The sequence below is a fragment of the Gekko japonicus genome, unplaced genomic scaffold, assembly GCF_001447785.1.
Source record: "Gekko japonicus isolate JY-2015 unplaced genomic scaffold, Gekko_japonicus_V1.1 scaffold30, whole genome shotgun sequence".
Taxonomy (NCBI): Eukaryota; Metazoa; Chordata; class Lepidosauria; order Squamata; family Gekkonidae; genus Gekko; species Gekko japonicus.
Window position 1 is genome coordinate 424,034 of NW_015168045.1, and position 6,859 is coordinate 430,892.

General features: G+C 45.3%; 1 protein-coding gene across 4 annotated transcripts in view; it reads left to right on the forward strand.

Moving 5' to 3' along the window:
- The first annotated feature begins 1,170 nt into the window (after nucleotides 1-1,170).
- Nucleotides 1,171-6,859, forward strand: part of ZZZ3 (zinc finger, ZZ-type containing 3) — a 76,554-nt gene continuing 70,865 nt past the window's right edge. For 2 of the 4 annotated variants that reach the window (XM_015414248.1, XM_015414251.1), the window contains exon 1: nucleotides 1,171-1,297. The gene's annotated coding sequence lies outside the window, so the exon portion shown is untranslated. Of the gene's footprint in view, nucleotides 1,298-1,699; nucleotides 1,750-6,859 lie in introns of those variants that run through there. The other 2 variants (XM_015414249.1, XM_015414250.1) reach the window with 2 other exon arrangements.

Below are 6,859 nucleotides of genomic sequence, written 5' to 3' on the forward strand. Positions count from 1 at the left end.
GAGAAAAGAGGCTAACATATAGGAAGGAAGAAAAGGATTTCCCCCCTTAAGTTTCTTCGGAGAGGGAAGAGCAAAGATGGAAGGAGACAGTGAAAGTAAGTTAACTCAGAAAGATAGGGTTAGGCAGAGACTACACCTAGCTGCTCTCCCTTCTGAGGCAGGAAAAGAACTGAGCCTAGGGTGACTCCCACTACAGGAAACAGGAAGTAATTGAAATTAGTCCTGCCTCCCTAAGTGATGGATGGGAATCGCTCACAAGATGTCCTCCACCTCAGAGGGAGAACTGAATTATTCAAGAGGGTTTTTCTACAGTGGCAATAGATCTGCACTGTACTAAACGTTTCACAAAGTTTCTCAGATAAATTATTAGGGACTGTGGTCTATACTACTGTGTATAGCTTGCCAAAACTAGGCTCCTATTAATGTAATTTTTGCATTATTTAATGTGTCACGTTAATACTTATGCTTTGCTTCACTTGTTTTTTACATTTCTGGTTGCTTCTACAACCCTAGTTCTTATTGCATTGTCCCATCCTGTCCACAGTATTGACTCACTCTGTGTAATCCGCCTTCAGTCCTAGTGAGAAAGGCAGACTATAAATAATGCAAATAAAATAAATGAATAAAAAGAGGCTTTTTGTAGATAGTTGCTTTATACCGCCACTTGGCAAAGAACTGAGGAATGTATTTGGGGGGGGGGGGGGAATCAGTCATGTTAAATTCAGTGGGGCCCTACCCGTTGATCAGAACCGGGCTGCCGTAGCCCCTCCGCTCTCTTGGTTAGAAGCCGACCATCTCCCATACGTTCACTCGGGAGAGCCAAGGAATTCAAGCTGGAGTCGCGTGGTTAGGATTATACTACACAACGCGTCATTTTCTTCAGGCGAAGGCAGTTTGAGCGTCTTCCCCGTACACACACACACACGGGCGGCTCTCTTCTTCACTCGGCACTGACCAGACCCACAGTCGCCGTCGGCTCTCCCTTCAGCCGGCTCGGGCGGCGGGGGCCAGCACACGGACACCTCCGTCTCACCCTCCGGTCAGTCGCCGTCTTGTTTAACCAGCAGGCGGAGCTGCAGGGAGCGGCCCCCACTTGCTCGCTGCACAGGGGATCGAGGGAGGGGAAGGAAGCGGAAGAGGAGCTGCAGCACGGCGCTGAGGAGAGTCAGGCAGGCGCTGTGTTGTGGGGGAGGGGAAGCAAAACGCTGATGTCTGGTGGGGCTGCTTGAGAGCAAAGGGGGGAAGAAGCGATGGCTTCAGTTTCAACGGACTAAGTTCTTCGTCTCCCAGCAACCAGGTCAGGCCTCTTTTCTCGGGGGCGAGGGAGGTAGGGGAGAAATAAAGCTAAGCAAGGCAAAAGAACCCGGATGGTGCTGAGTTTGCGAGAGGGGAGGAGGGGTAAGAAAGAGGAGTCGGGTGGTATTGTAGCCCCATGTGACCAGCGCGTGCGGGAGAAGGCTCGCGCGCCTCCTTCGAATCCCGGCGAGGTGGGGGGGGGGGGGGGGGGGGTCGTGCGCGTGATGGTGTCAACATCGCCTTCGTGTGTTCCCACCCTTCACGTGCGCGAGCACGCACGCACAAGGATTGCGGGTGCTGTTTTGTATCTGGGACACGGACACGTGCGCGCCGTTGCCTCCATGTTGTTTCCCGGGAGGGGTGAAGTGGGAGTTCTCGCGAGGTCAGTCCCCTTCCCGTGGGAGTTGGCCGGAGGCAGGATGGCGGCGCTGCGCTGAGAGTGATGGGTAATAGGTAACGGGCAAACCGGGAGGGAAACGAGCGAGCGAAGGTGGTAGTGGTGGCGCGGTGAAAGGGAGATTCTTTTAGAGCTAGCTTCCTACTTCGTCGACGCGCGAGGCTGAACATTACAGGGAGTTGGACTTCAGAGAGTTTTGTGTACGTTTGGGGTTTCCCCTCCCCCCCCAGTCCTAACTCTGCCCTGCGGCTCTACACCGCCCCCACCACAGTCTCTCATATAGATCTGTGGCGCCCCCTATTGTCGCCGGCATTGCTCTCCAGTCCCAGGATTCGCCGTCTTCGAATTCATCCGGTCCCTCCCACCACCACCTCCTGTAAATAAAGCCTTGTCCTGCTGTACCCGCTAATACTCCCTCAGTGCTGTGCTGCAGAGTGTCTAGTCGGGACCACGCAGTTCTGCGTTGTAACTTCCCACATTGTTTATTTCTTTAGTGCATGGAGTCCCATAGTTTTCGTGTTCAGTCTTTTCTGTGCTCCCCATTGCTAACCAATGAGTCTCTCGTGCTGCCAGGTGCTATGTTCTGTAATAATTTACTGGGCCTTAATACAGCAGTTGGCTGTATTAACCACCCATTCTTTACTTTTTAACCACCCATTGCAGGGTATTTTGAAAGAAGGTAGCACAAGCAGAACACACTATTTTTAAATAAAAACTTAATGTTGGTTGTTACTTTAAACATAGTTTTGACTACTTGCTTTTCACAATATGCTCCACTACCAGTGTCTTCTTGTCAACTTTATGTATTTGATTCGCTAGTCTATAATATGTGACTAAGTACTCCCCATTCAATTTCTTATTTGATTTAGGTACCCTTGAGACATTATAGTACATGGTATGCTTCCTTTTGTCATCTTATCAGTATAGTCTTATACTGATTCTCTACTTTCTCTGGGGTTTTCCCATTAAGAATTTAGTGAGCTTTGTTGTATTTATGTTTACATTCAATTTTTGTGACTTGTGATCTAGTCCAGCTGGCAAACGTGCAGTAGCAGGTTGCTGTTGGGTTAGTCTTCTGTACTACATTTATGTATGAGAACATAGAAATAGTGTACTTTCTTCTAATATATACTTCTAGGAATTACTAAATGTTGCATATTTATTAGCAAAAATGAGGCATTCGGAAGCCAATGGTTCAGTAACCCAAATCTTATTTTAAAATAGCAAATCTGAGTTTAAAGAGTTCCTTTTTGTCTAGTAAACTAACTTAGTACATTAGCACCTTAAAGAGTGACAGAATTTGTGGCAAGGTATAAGCTTTCATGAATCACTGCTCACTTCTTCAGATACCTGGGCTCTTGCTCCTTTCTACTGCTACAAATTTTGTTAATCTTTAAGGTGCTACTGCAGTTGCTCTTTTCTACTGCTACAGACAGACTAACACAGCTACCCATCTTGATCTTTCTTAGTACATGTTTGTTGATTTTATTTACAGCCTTATCTTTCTTCCTGAAGTAGCTTATATCTCTCTGACCCTCTCAATTTCTGCCCATACAACAACCCTGTGAGGAGGTTAGGCTTTTGGTTGAGGACAGCGACAGTCTTTACCACGGCTGGCACCCTCCTCCCCCCCAAAAAAAACCCCATCCGGCAGTCTGTAATAGGGCAATAATTAATTCTAAGGATCACTACTTGCAATCTGGTTTTAATGTAATTTAATATGTTCAATTGTTTATTTGGAGACTGTTTTCAATACTATGTACATTGGCCAGAGCCATATGATAGTAGGGATGGGGTGATTAAAATAATAATAATGACATTGATAATAATAATAGTGTGTGACTAGCCAAGGCTATCCAGCAAGCTTCCATGGGTGAGTGGGGATTTGAACTTCATCTCCCAGATCCTAGTCCAGCATGTTGATTGGTACACTGCACTGGCTGTCATGTAACTGTTAGGTACAATTAAATGAGTAACTTTAGTTCTGTTAAATCACAGCTATATTTGCAGCTCTTGCAAATTTTGTAATGTAATACAAAATAAGACTGTTCCATGCTGAAATAAAATATTTAGGTAACAGTATAAGATTCTGAAAGTTAGCAGACACCTTTTAATAAATGTGATGAAGAAAATGATTCAGTTTAATCCCTAATCATGGGGTTTTAGATATGTAAATTCCTTTCTAGTAGGGTGGAAGGTATGTGAAGTTTCCAGCACCAGACTCCCCATTCATTTATGTTCTCCATACACTTTTTAAATGAAAGCATGTTCTATGACACTTGACACATATTAGATTATTATATGCGTTTTTACTGTAGACCATGCCATCTTGTAGAAATCCCTGGAGGTAAGAATAGGGATGAAGGGAAGTTCTTTGGATTGGTTTAAATTTTTCTTTATGGACTGGGCTCAAAGGATTGCTGTTGGAGATTAGTTGTCATAACCACTCCTGTGGGGTTCCACAGGGCTCAGTCTTATTCCCCCATGTTATTTAATAGCTATGTAAGCCCTTTAGGAGAAATCATTTGTAATTTTGAAGTAGATTGTTATCAATAGGCTTATGACACCCAGCTCTACATTTCTTTATCCAGATCCCCTGGGATGTTGTAGAAGTCCTGAGCCACTACCTTACTGCTGTGGTGGATTGTCTAAGGGCAAACACATTGAAACTGAATCCTGACAAGATAGAAGTGATGCTTGTCAGGAGGAGGGGTGAGGTCTTGAAAGATATTTGATGAAATCCCACTGACTGTCACTAACTCAGTAAAGAGCCTAAGATTTATACTGAGCGTTGCTATTGAAAAAACAAGTTAATGCAGCTGCAAAAAAATCATTTAGTCTAGAAGATGGCTCCCTACTTTGAGCCAGCCTATTTGACCACATGGTTCCATTCTACAGTAACGTCAAGGCTACAGTAACTTCATGGGTCTACTCTTAAAGTCAGCTGAGAAACTTCAGTCCCATTCTACAGTCACTCCATTGGTTACTAAGCAGTTACAGGTTCAAGTTATTAGTTATCACCTACAAAGCCCTTAATAGCCTTGGACCTGCATTCCATCAAGACCGCATCTCCCACTATGCTGTGCTGTCTTTGCTCATCTGAGCCATGCTGTCTGATGGTGTCACTCTGCAAATAGGTAGGATAGGCCTGTTCATGTGCATTCTCTGTGGTAGCTCCTGCCTTGTGGAATGGCCTGCCTGAGGAGGTCAGGAAGGCACCCACATTTCTGTTATTCCACAGAATATACAAAACAGAAATGTTCAAGAGGGCATTTTTATAAAGGTATTAGAATTGCAATATAATGGAAAAGTCCTGGAGAGCACTATTATAAGGGAGTAAGATGGCAGTCCTGCAGTTGTCTCTGTATGTATCATCTAGTCGTATTGGATTGTTTATTGAATGTCTCTTGCTTTCTGATTCCCTCCCATGGGGTCTAATCGTAGACTGTGGGAGGGCTTCTAATGTCCTGGCCCCACTGGTGGACCTCCTGCTGGCACTGGTATTTTTGGCCACTGTGTGATACAGAGTGTTGGACTGGATGGGCCTTTGGCCTGATCCAACATTGGCGTCTCTTATGTTCTAAACATGCGGTTGGTCTTCTATTCTAAGTTGGTTGACAAACAGATTCACTTGTCTGAATAGTGTTTGGTTGGGTGGTTAGAGAGGGCTGTAACTCCCATTGACTGTGTGTTTACTTTCCCCCTAACATTGTACTTTAAAAAACAAGTAGTTTGTTGCTCATTTTAAATGGACACTTTAGGTAGGACTAAATGTTAATTTTGTTGTGCTGTCTTGAGCCATTATTTTGGCCAGTGTATTGCTGTGTATATGCTGATAAAGCAGTTGATATCATTCATTGAAAATTGTTGCTTATTTACTGGCACAGGATTGGGTCTCTACTTTTTTATCCTTCTCAGCTGCTCATCTGATTATAGTCTGATTCATATACTTGGGCAGAGATGTAAAATTTTCTGGACATTTTGAAACCATGGGAAAAATGGAAATTTTGGAGAAAAATAGAATATATGCAGAACTTTTCTATCAAACCTGATTCTTTTACTGATTGAACACCATAAAATGCATCATTTCTAACTTAGCATATAAGATTGCACTATTTAGCATATTTATGGAATGTACATATTTATGGAATAAGCATGTTCATTGTCTAAAAGGAAAATTGCACATATACCCAGTACTTGAGAAAGAGTTGTAAACTGCTACACCCTATGCTACCATCTATATATATAAAAGAAAGTCCCCTCACCGTAAAATCAATGCCCAGGCCAAACCGCTGGACCTAGAGACACCAGATTCGGGGAGAACGCTCCTACCGTGCCGTAGGTGCTCGCTAAGAAGGCTTTTTTAGAAATTTGACCTCTAAGTGGGTCAAAAGGGGGAGAATGTGCTCCCCCCATTGATTCCTATGCGGCTAGCAGGCAGCTGCCTCTCTGCAGCCACCAGTCTCTGATTGGTCAGCTGCAGAGCTCAGTGTTCTGAGGTAAAAAAAAAACCAGTTACAGGGGACTGTACAGAGCTAATGACAGTTGAGGAAATCAGGAGTGGCCAAGAACCACCTGTGAGGTGAAGGAAAGCTGCTGGCCCAGCCTCTCTGATAGCTTCCAACACACTCCCCCCACCTCCTACACCTGACAGGCAGTTGTTTGTCAGGTGCAGCCCCACCTCCACAGTGGCTTATAATACTCTTCCCCCTCCTACACTGGACAGGCAGCTGCCTGTCAGGTGTAGGAGAGGAGGTGAGATGGCTTCCAACACACTCCCCCCACCTCCTACACCTAACAGGCAGCTGTCTGTCAGGTGCAGCTCCACCTCCACAGTGGCTTCTAATACTCCTCCCCCTCCTACACTGGACAGGCAGCTGCCAGATGTAGGAGAGGAGGTGGGATGGCTTCCATCACACTCCCCCACCTCCTACACCTAACAGGCGGTTGTCTGTCAGGTACAGCCCCACCTCTACAGTGGCTTCTAATACTCCTCCCCCTCCTACACTGGACAGGCAGCTGCCTGCCAGGTGTAGGAGAGAAGTTGGAATGGCTTCCAACACATTTCCCCCACCTCCTACATCTAATAGACGGTTGTCTGTCAGGTGCACCCCACCTCTACAGTTGCTTCTAATACTCCTCCCCTCCCCCTCCTACACTGGACAG